Below are 12,513 nucleotides of genomic sequence, written 5' to 3' on the forward strand. Positions count from 1 at the left end.
TCATCAGATTTCCACCGATCTAATGTCCATTGTTCTTATTTCTTGGCCCAAGTAAGTCTCGTCTTCTTGTTGGTGACCTTTTAGTAGTGGTTTCTTTGCAGCAATTCGACCATGAAGGCCTGATTCACACAGTCTCCTCTGAACAGTTGATGTTGAGATGTCTGTTACTTGAACTCTGTGAAGCATTTATTTGGGCTGGGATTTCTGAGGCTATTAACACGAATGAACTTATCCTCTGCAGCAGAGGTAACTCTGGGTCTTCCATTCCTCATTAGAGCCAGTTTCATCATAGCGCTTGATGGTTTTTGCGACTGCACTTGAATAAACTTTCAAAGTTCTTAATTTTCTGGATTGACCATGTCTTAAAGTAAGGATGGACTGTTGTTTCTCTTTGCTTATTTGAGCTGTTCTTGCCATAATATGGATTTAGCCCTAGTTGGTAAAATACCATCTTCTGTATACCACAACTGATTGGCTCAAACACATTAATAAGGAAAGAAATTCCACAAGTTAACCTTTACGAGTGTGCAAAGCTGTCATCAAGGCAAAGGGTGGCTACTTTAAGTTGTTGTTTAAAACTTTTTTTTTGTTACTATGTGACTGTTATTTCATAGCTTTGATGTATTTACTATTATTATACAATGTAGAAAATAGTCCAAAATAAAGAAAAAACATTGAATGAGTAGGTGTCTCCAAACTTTTGACTGGTATTGTGTATGTTTATGTATGTATGAATATGTAATTATATCTAGTTGGGTTTTGGATGCCACACTAAATGTACTGTGTTATCAGCCCAGTAGAGGGCATTTTAACATCTAAAATGAACTTCATAGGAGATTAAACCAGTTCAGTGGATTCATCCCCTTTACATCTTCACAATGTCTGATTTGTTAATGGTGAATTCAAAAGCTGTGGTAGGGATTTCCTTCCTGGGTCCGCCGTGGTAGGGATTTCCTTCCTGGGTCCGCCGTGGTAGGGATTTCCTTCCTGGGTCCGCCGTGGTAGGGATTTCCTTCCTGGGTCCGCCGTGGTAGGGATTTCCTTCCTGGGTCCGCCGTGGTAGGGATTTCCTTCCTGGGTCCGCCGTGGTAGGGATTTCCTTCCTGGGTCCGCCGTGGTAGGGATTTCCTTCCTGGGTCCGCCGTGGTAGGGATTTCCTTCCTGGGTCCGCCGTGGTAGGGATTTCCTTCCTGGATCCGCCGTGGTAGGGATGGATTGTGTTCTATAATACATCTCCTTGCCAACCGTTCTCTTCTAGCTGTATCTGGTTCTCTCACACATGTTGCATAGAGATCAAATCAAAATGAAATTGTATTTTTCACATGCGCTGAATACAACGAGTGTAGACTCTAATGTGAATGCTTGCTTATGAGCCCTCCCCAACTATGCAGAGCAGGAAAAAAATACACTGACAGGATGAATAAAATACACAAGATAATATTATGAACTTTCTGCACAACAAAAGTTAAGATCATCATGAAAGAAGTCACTAAATAGCAAAGGTGGGATGGAACTCGTAAGATGTAGGCCTTCTGTCAGGGGAGAAATACGGAGAAGGGGGCAGCATATGGTGGGAGGATGTACCAGAGTGGTGTGGGTGTGTTGTCTCCTTATCTTATGGAAGGTGTGTGTGTGTCAGGTCTGGCAGAGCCCAGTGCTGTGATTGGGGCGTGCTGACAGGATGTGTTTCATGGCTGCTGGCTTATGTCACTTCCCCTCTCACAAAGACAGGCCAGCAGACTGAACACATACACACCTACCTCTGTGTGTGTTCTTTCTACTGTACTAGAGCTGGTCAACAGCAGCACCCCGTCAGTTCTACCAGGCGAGCTGTACTAATTAAAGGAGGGAAATTCATTAATGAATCCATTATTAAACGCTCTAAGGATTAACCTGCCAGCAGCAAGACATGGGGGGAGGGGGGGGGGGGGCGTACGTGTGTGTGCGTGCACGCCTCTGTATGTGTGTTTGAGGATCTATTTGGGGATTGTAGGAATATCGGACAGCACGTAAATTGAAAGTGGGGGAATCGGGTGAAGGCTCATTAAATAAGACGGCATCTGTCACCCCCCCCCCCCCCCCCCCCCTCTTCTCCTGTCCTGTGTCCTGACAACGCTGTCCACTTTAACCAAAAACCTGGCCAGCCCCCTCAGCCCATATCTGTCTCCTCTCTCCTGGTTGGGTCCCTCAAGCCTGTAACCTGACATTGTCAGAGGAGCCACTACTCTGCAGGTCTACAGATATTCATATGACTCGCTCTGTCACACACACACATGCAAAAGTGCATACATGCACAATGTACACTTGTACAGAAAGAGTGATTCAAACTTAGTACAGTTTTGTTTGACCTTTATCAATGTTGACACCCTCAACAGTATGCAGGGTAACATCTGAATAGGGGCAAATGCACAAGTGTTTGCACACACACAGGAACACACAGACGCACACAAACAGATTTTTTTTCCCTCTAGGGCTTATAGTACATTTTCTGATCAAATGAAATGCTGCTGCAACGTCCTCAAGGGAAGGGTGTGTTTATTTCCATGTGTGTGTGCGTGTGTGTGCAGTTCAGTTATTGAGTATTCATGGTAAGTATTTCAGCACAGTAATTTATAACTCAATTTTCAGTGTGCATCGAGGCTCTCCTTACATCCAAAACACAAAACTCCAAACCATTTGAAGATAATCAATATGATACTTGTTCTTAATTTGTTATTGTTTTTATTGCACGATGTAAAATAAGAATTTGTAATATATATTTTTTGTTGGATTGATGCTATTAGTGTTTAAAAGATTTCTACAGAATCTTGTATTTATTTGTTCAATTGTTCTACAAAGCAATTAGGGTGTCTAGTGAATTGTGAACGCGTTGCACTACATCGCCCGACTTGCCAGGCTGGTGTGATATTTAATTGTTTATCAGTCAAGACTCTGGGCAGGTGACTGGCATTTCACAGTTGATATTGTACGTTCGGATGGGGGAGTCCTGTACCCTGTGTCTGTGTTACATCTGTATGTGTGTAATGGAGGGAGACAAAAAACCAACTTGTTTTACATTTTGAACCATTCTAATCTGTTGACAACCCTACAGAAATGAAATGTTCAACTATGAATATCAAATATCCCCAATATTCATTTTTTCACAAGTTTACGGACTAGACATTGAAATGGGTTTAGAATATTTATTGAGGGAATGTGAGAATGAGGATTCAGGAAGAGGAGAGTGAACCGGATGCCAGGCGTGGACTCTGTAGAGTTAGGGTTGTAGACATCATCCTCAGGCCGTGGGAGTTAGGCTTGTAGACATCATCCTCAGGCTTGTAGACAGCATCCTCAGGTTTGTAGACAGCATCCTCAGGCTTGTAGACAGCATCCTCAGGCTTGTAGACAGCATCCTCAGGCTTGTAGACAGCATCCTCAGGCTGGTAGACATCATCCTCAGGCCGTGGGAGTTAGGCTTGTAGACATCATCCTCAGGCTGGTAGACATCATCCTCATGCCGTGGGAGTTAGGCTTGTAGACATCATCCTCAGGCTGGTAGACATCATCCTCAGGCCGTGGGAGTTAGGCTTGTAGACATCATCCTCATGCCGTGGGAGTTAGGCTAGTAGACATCATCCTCAGGCTGGTAGACATCATCCTGAGGCCGTGGGAGTTAGGATTGTAGACATCATCCTCAGGCTTGTAGACAGCATCCTCAGGCTTGTAGACATCATCCTCAGGCTGGTAGACATCATCCTCAGGCTGGTAGACATCATCCTCAGGCCGTGGGAGTTAGGATTGTAGACATCATCCTCAGGCTTGTAGACAGCATCCTCAGGCTTGTAGACATCATCCTCAGGCTGGTAGACATCATCCTGAGGCCGTGGGAGTTAGGATTGTAGACATCATCCTCAGGCTTGTAGACAGCAACCTCAGGCTTGTAGACATCATCCTCAGGCTGGTAGACATCATCCTCAGGCTGGTAGACATCATCCTCAGGCTGGTAGACATCATCCTCAGGCTGTTAGACATCATCCTCAGGCCGTGGGAGTTAGGCTGCTGTGTTGAATGCAATCGCCCCCAAGAGATCCTTGGAAGAACCTAAGAGATACTAGATAGAAGAGGAGGAAGAGGGATGCAAAACTTAAGGCTAGTAACGCACTGTGACGTGCAATGCAGAACAAAGAGGAAGTATGTTTGTTTGGTCAGGTTTGGAGTGAGGACAGGTGTGGACGCTGATTAGCAATGAGTAGCAGCAATGGTGGAAAAAGTACTAAATTGTCATATTTGAGTAAAAGTAAGGGTACTTTAATAGAAAATTACTCAAGTAAAACTCACCTAGTAAAATACTACTTGAGTAAAGTCTAAAAGTATCTGGTTTGAAATGTACTTGCATACAGTGGTGGAAAGTGTACTCAATTGTCATACTTGAGTTAAAGTAAGGGTACTTTAATAGAAAATTACTCAATTGTCATACTTGAGTTAAAGTAAATGCTATACATCAAATTCCTTATATTTAGCCAACCAAACGGCACGATTTTCTAGTTAAAAAAAACAATCACGGATAGACGGGCGCACTCCAACACTCAGTAATAATTTACAAACGCAGTATTTGTGTACAGCGAGTCTGCCAAATCAGAGGCAGTAGGGATGGTAACATGTTGTATTGGATAGGGGCATGGACCAGAATTCTGTCCTTCCTGATCATTCAAAATGTAGGTACTTTTGGTTGTCAGGTCAAATGTATGGGAGTAAAAATGACATTTTCTATAGGAATGTAGTGAAGTAAAAGGAGTCAAAAATATAAATAGTTAAGTAAAGTACAGATACCAAAAGAAGTACTTTAAGGATTTTTACTTATGTACTTTACACCTCTGAGTAGCAGCTGATACTTGTTGAGGAGCTGCTTTCAAGGTAAATAGTCATTCCTTAAAAGTCTATTGAAGTACCCGTGCGTCAATCTAAGTAACATCATTTTAAAAATCCCAAACAAAATCCATCAGTTTAAACTAGAGATATCAGTTTTTTTTGCATGGGCTGCATCTCAATCCCCCGCATCCGCCTACGTCGGTGTGACGGAGAAGTCCGTCACTAGCCACAAGCAGCATCTGGTACGCTAACACACACACACACTCATCTCCCCCTCTTTGCTCCATGTTCAGCTACGTTAGCAATGTGGGTCGACACACAAGTTAACCTAGCCATCTCAGCTCATACACATTATTCATACCTACCTTCATTAACAGGTTGTTATGCTAGAATAAGGACCCGAGCTACTGCAATCAGGCTGGCTTTGTAGTGCATGTCCTGAATTGCAAGTCCATGTGAATGTGTGTCGGTAGCGGTGGGGTTGTGTAAATGTGTTATATGAAGTGCTATAATGAGTTTGATTAATTCATTGTTCTGATGGGAGGGGCTTCCCCCTACAGAAGGAGCCCCTCTATCAGTTCTAAAAGGGGGATTTTTCCATTGATACATTGACAGGGAAGCACTACCTGGCCCCATCATTTATGTCTATACTTTTGGGGCAGTACTGTTCTTTGGGGGAATCACTATGTAAGTAAACACCCTGCACAGATGTGCTTTTGGGGCAGTACTGTTCTTTGGGGGAATCACTATGTAAGTAAACACCCTGCACAGATGTGCTTTTGCGGCAGTACTGTTCTTTGGGGGAATCACTATGTAAGTAAACACCCTGCACAGATGTGCTTTTGCGGCTCAGCCATCTGATATTTTGTTTCAGCAGGCCTACATTCCATGTACGTTTTTTTAGTTTAGCCTTCTGGCCTACTCTCTGCCTCTGCGGTGGAAGGTGGTGGAGCTACAGCAATGTTTTTCAGACCACAAGGACATCCCAAAAACATCTGTAGCGTCAGACCCCAATAAGTGTCCCAGGACTGGTCTGAAGGTTGCCTATACAAACTAATGGTAGTATGAACGAAGTGTTTTTGTGCCAACAAAAATACACACATTTCCTGAGCTGTCTTAGATCTCCTAGATAATGGACAGACACTTCAAACCTTCTTCCTTATGATACATTTTTTGACTGTCTTTTTTTGCCATATATGAATGTGTTATTCAATGTGTTTCTATGGGCTATAGTAGTAAAAACCAAATTCAATATTTCATCTAGTAATATAAAAAAATATATACCTAAAGGGGTTTTTAAAATTCTAAATAAAATAGCTAAATGGTCCATGTATGACCATTTCATTACAATTCCATATGTTACTTTCAACCCTCCTATCTAATCCTGTACCAATAAGAAAAGCCCTGCTAACTACTATCAAACCCTCACCCATCCCCCAAATCCAACCCCCCCCCCCCATCCCTGTCCAACCTCAATAACCATGCACATCAATCCTTCCAACTCTTCCACATACTGGTACTTACAATAATACATCAACATGTTTCACTGTTTCATCAACCATGCACTCTGTACACAAAGCATTCACATGCTTGCCAACCAGATATAATGACGAGTTCAATGTACAATGTCTTACAAATGCCGGCCCTTGGGTTCGCTGTCCCACATCTTCTGCCAAACATCTATCATAATGGCTCTAATCTTACATTTGGCCTCGCCTCTCTACCCAATGGAGTACAAATATAAATTATATCTCGTTTTAAAGGCCTTTTGGCTACCTGATCTACTATTTCATTCACACTGGGACCCAGCGGAATCTCACTACTACACCCTATCTTTCGATTCTACCAATATAATTGTCAACCAGTTCCCCTATATATATCACTCACTTCTGACCAATCTTTTATTTTCTCTAACAAGGTTAAATCAACAACAGGATCTGGTAGTAACCAATGAGGAACATCCCCCGTCACCACAGGGGTAAACATCCAACACCGTCAGACCACTCTCATCAGCAAGCTTTCCAACAGCTTTCCAACACTTTGTTTCAACTCTAATTACATGATATTTCCATTTATATCTCTCATTGAACCATAAACTCCAATATTTGAACATAGAAACCCTACCCACATGCTTTCCATGCAAAACTGCTTATTATCAGTAGCATTCTTCTTTGAGGAGAACAACTGCCAATATAGCTTGTGGAATAGATTTGATCACGAGAGACATTCCTTCCCCTCTTCCAAATCGCTCCATCGTCAGCATACAAGGAAGCCCCAATAGTATCGTAGTCATTTTCTATGTCAAAACTTCTTTCATTACCATTTTTTTCCATTTCATTGCTCACCTTTACTAATGCATCCAAGGTAGATCTACCTTTACAGAATCCACTTTGACATTGACTCAATAAACCTCTGTGCTCCAGGAAATAGGACAATCATCTTTTCCATCAGCTTGCCTAATATCTACCAGCATGTCACATGTGCAACCGGAGGGAAAAAAACTCTAGACCACCTTTACTCCACATACAGAGACGCATACAAAGCTCTCCCTCGCCCTCCATTTGGCAAATCTGACCATAAATCTATCCTCCTGATTCCTGCTTACAAGCAAAAACTAAAGCAGGAAGTACCATTGACTCGCTTAATACGGAAGGGGTCAGATGATACGGACGCTACACTACAGTTTTGCTAGCACAGACTAGAATATGTTCCGGGATTCATCCAATGGCATTGAGGAGTATACCAGGTCAGTCATCGGCTTCATCGATAAGTGCATTGACGACGTCGTCCCCACAAGTACATATCCCAACCAGAAGCCATGGTTTACATGCAACATCCGCACCGAACTAAAGGCTAGAGCTGCCGCTTTCAAGGAGTGGGACACTAATCCGGACGCTTATAAGAAATCTCGCTATGCCCTCAGACCAACCATCAAACAGGCAAAGCGTCAATACAGCACTAAGATGTAATCCTACTACACCGGCTCTGACTCTCATCGGATGTGGCTTGAAAACTATTATGGACTACAAAGGGAAACCCAGTCGCGAGCTGCCCAGTGACGCGAGCCTACCAGATGAGCTAAATGCCTTTTATGCTCGCTTCGAGGCAAGCGACAATGAGGCATGCATGAGAGCACCAGCTGTTCAGGACGACTGTGTGATCACGCTCTCCGTAGCCGATGTGAACAAGACCTTTAAACAGGTCAACATTCACAAGGCCGCGGGGCCAGACGGATCACCAGGACTTGTACTCCGAGCATGCTCTCACCAACTGGCAAGTGTCTTCACTGACGGTTTCAATCTCTCCCTGACCGATTCTGTAATACCTACACTACCAGTCAAACATTTTAGAACACCTACTAATTCAAGGGTTTTTCTTTATTTTTACAATTTTCTACATTGTAGAAAAATAGTGAAGATATCAAAACTATGAAATAACATTATATGGAATCATGTGGTAACGAAAAAAGGGTTAAACATATCAAAATATATTTTATACTTGAGATTCTTCAAATAGCCACCTTTGCCTTGATGACAGCTTTGAACACTCTTGGCATTCTCTCAACCAGCTTCACCTGGAATGCTTTTCCAACAGTCTTGAAGGAGTTACTACATTTGCTGAGCACTTGTTGGCTTCTTTCCCTTCACTCTGTGGTCCGACTCATCCCAAAACCATCTCAATTTGCTTGAGGTTTGGGGATTGTGGAGGCCAGGTCATCTGATGCAGCACTCCATCACGCTCCTTATTGGTAAAATAGCCCTTACACAGCCTGGAGGTGTATTATTTTTCTCACATTTTGTGCACAAATTAGTTTTACATCCCTATTAGTGAGCGTTTCTCCTTTGCCAAGATAATCCACCCCTCTGACACGTGTGGAATATTAAGAAGCTGATTAAACAGCATCATCATTACACACCTTGTAATGGGGACAATGAAAGGTCACTTAAAAAAGTGCAGTTTTGTCACACAACACAATCTCACAGATGTCTCAAGTTTTGAGGGAACGCCAATTGGCAAGCTGACTGAGAGATGTCCACCAGAGCTGTTGCCAGAGAATTTAATGTTAATTTCTCTACCATAAACTTCCTCCAACGTTGTTTTAGAGAATTAGGTAGTACCGTCCTCACAACCACAGACTACATGTAACCACACCAGACCATGACCTCCACATCCAGCTTCTTCACCTGCGAAGATCGTCTGAGGATGGGGGGGGGTTCCTTCTACATAAAAATTCTCCCAGGGAGGACCCCGGACCACCTAAGCAAGGGGACTGGAATTGGTCAAACTCGCAGTTTAATAAATGTACAAAATTAACCTTTTTCCCTAAAAGCATGATAGTCATGACTGTCTTACATAAAAGGGGAGGTTAACTTGACACCAGACAATCAATTTGAGATCGACTTAAATTTCTGTCATAGGATTTTTTGTTGTTGCTTTAACCCGTCATTGTCTGACCAATTGTCCCTGACATGAAAGGAGGCAGTGAATTGCTTATCTGTTTTGTGCATTGTAAAATTCTACCAGTAGGTGACGGCAGTCAGTCATTGTCACTAGGGAAGCTGATTTAGAAAATAGTTACCTCAAGTCTTTATTGTTGGATGGTGTTTACATAAAAATAGATGAGTCTGAATAGCAAAATTACAGAACACATGAAATGATGAATTACTGAGGTGACTTGTTGAAAGACTATTGACCTACCCAGACAATACACTTATACATGTTGGTCCCTAATAGTGATGGTGTGCCAAATATCTCCAGTGTTTCCTATACCCCCATTTCCCATTGTATAAAAGCAGGTAATGAATTGTATCTATAATGTAGCCTACATGTGACAAAGGTGGCTTAGTGACATCCTGGAAACTGAGCTATTTGAATGTTGACTAAAGTTGGTGATCCTGTTATGTGATGTACCTCTCTGGAATGGGGAAATATGGTTGCTATTTTGTTTCTTCAGTTTGGCAAGGGCCAACATACCTTGGGCTCGTAGAGGCTGAGGACATTCCAGAATGTTTATCAAAACAATGTCTAATGATAAAAACAATGGTCTATCTTGTTTATAACATTTCCATTTAACAGCAGATGTTTTAATCTCTCTTTTCATTGTTCTGTGGGGAATGTTACTGTCCTGTTTTGATTGTTTGCTATCACATTCAAAACACATGCAGCAAACACTGGCTATCAGTCTTTAGACAGCAGCCACCATTTGGGGAAACGTTTAAGTAATAAGGCCCAAGTATATGGCCAATATACCACGGCTAAGGGCTGTTCTTATGCACGACGCAATGCCTGGACACAGCCCTTAGCCGTGGTATATTGGCCATATACCACAAACCCTGAGGTGCCTTATTGCTATCATAAACTGGTTACCAAAGTAATTAGAGCAGTAAAAATAACTGATTTGTCATACCCGTGGTATATATGGTCTGATATACCACAGCTGTCAGCCAATCAGCATTCAGGGCTCAAACCACCCAGTTTATAAATTGTAATAATAGCAGAAAACAGACCATAGTGTGAAATACAAGTGTGAAGTTATTTTGTTCACTCACGTTCTCTCCCTTCTTGCCAACGGCTCCCTGTGGGCCCTTGATACATCGACCACCCTGTAAGAAACATCATTATCTTCATCAACATCATGATCAGCACTGATATAACACGGCTGTCAGCCAATCCGCATTCAGGGCCTGAACCACCCAGTTTATAATACTGAATAGCTCACCTGCTCTAAGCACATGTTTTAGTCACATTTCTCAGATGTGCCAAACTTCTGACTATGCAGCATTTTCCAGCCAGGTTGACTCTCATTTTCCTGAAATAAACAGGATTACTGATTGCAACACTGGTTAATGCATTTCTAATTTGTTCAAACAAAGAAACATTTGAAAATCTCCTCAATTACTAGAGTTTAGATGTAACACCAAGCTCCCAACTACAGATGTAGGATCAGCTTATCCTACCCTAATTCAATCCTAGCCTAAAACCATTATATAAAAACCTTAGATCAATGGTTTGGGACAACCACTAACCTGTAGCAGATAGACGTTGAACTTTGACACTGTCACCTAAATGATGAGGTTAACCTTTACCTGAGAAAAAACACCTTTAAATGACCCTTACCTGCCTCTTTTTTTCAGCTCATTTCCTGCAATTCTACACATTTTGCCATAGAGTGGAGGCAAATGTTTACTGTTTTTAATATGATAACTGATGAACAATGGGCCCCACCATGGTCAGTAATTCCACCATGCTTACTAAAAGTTTAGATAGCTGGCCACAAGACTAATTTACGTTTACTAATTTTACAAATGTATGTCTAGCTGACATGGGCTAATTGAGTGACAGCTGATGCACAACCAAGTTTCCAAATTGCACCTTGTGTATTCTACTATTCTAACTCTCAGCGGTAAGTTGAGAGACCCAAAAAATGACAAAATAAATATATACATTATTAAATGTTTGTCAAATCTGTCTGTGGACATACAAAAGCGGGGTCAGTTTCCCATATCTGTTCAGACCCACTCCATTCTGTGGTTCATCGAACCTCATTATTTTAACTATTGATATTAAAATAAAAATGTAAACATCATGGGCCCACCATAATTCTTATTTCCTCTTAGGAATGTTTAGTAGGGTCATCATAAATAAGGCTTAACATCTACTTTGTGCTGTTGTATTCACTTTTTCCTCATAATGCAATGCAGTTGAGTCCTTGAACACAGTAGAATACACTGAATGAATCTGTAAAGGCCATGAAAGCTAGCCTACTCTTCACAGACTTTCTTAATAGTCTTCGGTGAGTGACAGCAGTCACTAATTCCCTGAAAGAGGAGATCAGACAGAAATGACAATTCATTGAACCCCAAAGTCAAATTAGGTAGGGAAAGTCCCACAAGAATGAAAGACTGACAGAATTCCATTTCCCTTTCTGACCACACTGATCACTAATGTTGATAATGTCACTATGACCTGATCCCAAAGGTCAGGAACCAGTTGTCTCTCTGGGAGGTATGGATCATAGAGTTTACAAAGTTTGTTCGAATGGTTACCTCCATCAAATTACATTTTTGTATTTTGGAGGAGGCAACACAGGGAGGCGTTTTTGCAGGAAAGACCATCATTATTTTGCTTAGGAGTCAGGATTTGGAAGGAGTAGAAAGCTGCCTTTGGACACTGGTCCTAGGTCTGTGTTTACAGACAACTTCGGGACAGTTTGGACAAAATAAATGGGACACTTAGGGTTACGTCTCTGCTGCCCAGCTGGCATGGATAGCATGGCAGCTGCGGGAACAGAGGTCCCATGACTGGCATTAGGGGCCAGAGATGGACTTTAGACCTCAATGATACAATACAAGGAGTTTTTATAGCAACGTCCTCTGGCCTCTGGGATGTTTCCACAACGACAGCTCGTCAAAACTGTGGCTTCCCTCAGGCAACTGGCAACTTGGGCTCCTGAGTGGCGCAGCGGTCTAAGGCACTACATCTCAGTGCTAAAGGCGTCACTACAGACCCTGGTTTGATTCCAGGCTGTATCACAACCGGCCGTGATTGGGAGTCCCATAGGGTTGCGCACAATTTGCTCAGTGTTGTCCGGGTTAGGGTTTGGCCGGGGTAAACCATCGCTGTAAATGAGAATTTATTCTTAACTGACTTTCCTAGTTAAAT

This window comes from Oncorhynchus mykiss, chromosome 32 (assembly GCF_013265735.2).
Source record: "Oncorhynchus mykiss isolate Arlee chromosome 32, USDA_OmykA_1.1, whole genome shotgun sequence".
Classification (NCBI taxonomy): domain Eukaryota; kingdom Metazoa; phylum Chordata; class Actinopteri; order Salmoniformes; family Salmonidae; genus Oncorhynchus; species Oncorhynchus mykiss.